The sequence below is a fragment of the Tachyglossus aculeatus genome, chromosome 13 (assembly GCF_015852505.1).
Source record: "Tachyglossus aculeatus isolate mTacAcu1 chromosome 13, mTacAcu1.pri, whole genome shotgun sequence".
Taxonomy (NCBI): Eukaryota; Metazoa; Chordata; class Mammalia; order Monotremata; family Tachyglossidae; genus Tachyglossus; species Tachyglossus aculeatus.
The window spans coordinates 21156460-21158009 of NC_052078.1; the positions used below are offsets into that span (position 1 = coordinate 21156460).

The 1550-nt window shown below is 44.8% G+C and overlaps 1 non-coding gene across 1 annotated transcript; it reads left to right on the forward strand.

Annotated features, from left to right (window-relative positions):
• Positions 1-1054: 1054 nt before the first annotated feature.
• On the forward strand, positions 1055-1128 carry TRNAN-GUU. Its single transcript has one exon. It is a non-coding gene; the product is annotated as a tRNA-Asn (tRNA).
• The last annotated feature ends 422 nt before the right edge of the window (positions 1129-1550 follow it).

Here is a 1550-nt window from a genome sequence, read left to right on the forward strand (position 1 = left end):
TGTACTAAGCGCTTGGGAAGTACAAGTTGGCAACATATAGAGACAGTCCCTACCCAACAGTGGGCTCACAGTCCCGTATGACTTTACATATGACTTTAAAATAGGAATTACAGTTTTGACCTTGATGGGCAGAACAATTGGGCAGAATAATTTGTTAATTTTCCAATTTAAAAAGATGAAAAGGCGATCCCATTCACCCCTCCCTTGGGATGGGGAAGTGGGGAATTCTGAAGTAGATAGTAGCACACTCATTCGTGTACCCTTGGAAAAATATCCGGGCGGTTTTTATTTGCCTAAAAAAAGTTATGTCGGATTTACTTTCTTGAAAATACTGACCGTCATATTTAAAGTTAGCCATAAATTAGATTTCCCCCTCCATTACCACCATTCCTGCCCCCACAGTGTGGTGATAAATGCCCTGTAAGGTGTGTGTTTTCTGTAACGGGCATGGCATGAACGTGGATTTATAGGGTATTCCGGGAGAACCGAGGGCAGATTTAGTGATCTGCCACAATGCATGGGAATTAAGGAATGTTAGAGGGCTTTCCCCCCCTTTTCTCCCCAGTGCTGCTCATTTCAAGGAACAAAGGGCCTAAGTGTGATAAATTTCTGCAAGATGGGCCCGTGCTGAAAACAACAAGTGGAATACAACGCTTTTCCGCTAGGCCCAATGATGTTTGACAAAACCCCTTTTGATGATGTGGAAGTTTAATAAAATCCTGGTGACCTTGCGGCTGGGACTCCAGCTTCCAAAGACATATTCAGGAAGCTGTCCGGGAAGGGGAGAGTACGGATCCACCTCGAAGGATATTCTGGGTTATCCGAGATTTGAAATGACATTTCTCGAGTGCAGGGAAGATTGAAAAGGGGGACTGTTGGAAAGGGAGAGGAAATTGCATTGTTTAGTATTTTGCATTTGCGTTTTTCAGTCTGCGAGACGAGGAAGGGAGAGGTGGAGACGGGAATCTTGCTGATGGTAGAGGGAATTCAGAACAGGATCGGCTGCTGCAGCGGCTATCATAGAAAGGCCAACGGAAGAGGAATTTCGGCGGAGGTCTCTGTGGCGCAATCGGTTAGCGCGTTCGGCTGTTAACCGAAAGGTTGGTGGTTCGAGCCCACCCAGGGACGTTTAGGTTTTGCGAAATTCTAATTTTTATTTTTTTTTAAATATCTCATTTAGACTCGGTTGACTTGGATGGGCGTGGCGGGAGTGAGTGGGTGCGAGTGGGGTGGAGCGGCCAAGCCTTCCTATTTGGCGGCAACAAGGGAGGGTAAAACCCCTCCGCTTCCTGCAGGCCCTGCCCCCATCAATCAATCAATCAATCAATGGTATTTATTGAGGGCTTACTGTGTGCAGAACACTGTACTAAGCGCTTGGGAAGTACAAATTGGCACACAGAGAGACAGTCCCTACCCAACAGTGGGCTCACAGTCTAAAAGGGGGAGAGAGAGAACAAAACCAAACATACTAACAAAATAAAATGAATAGAATAGATAGGTACAAGTTAAATAAATAAATAAATAGAGTAATAAATATGTACATACATATA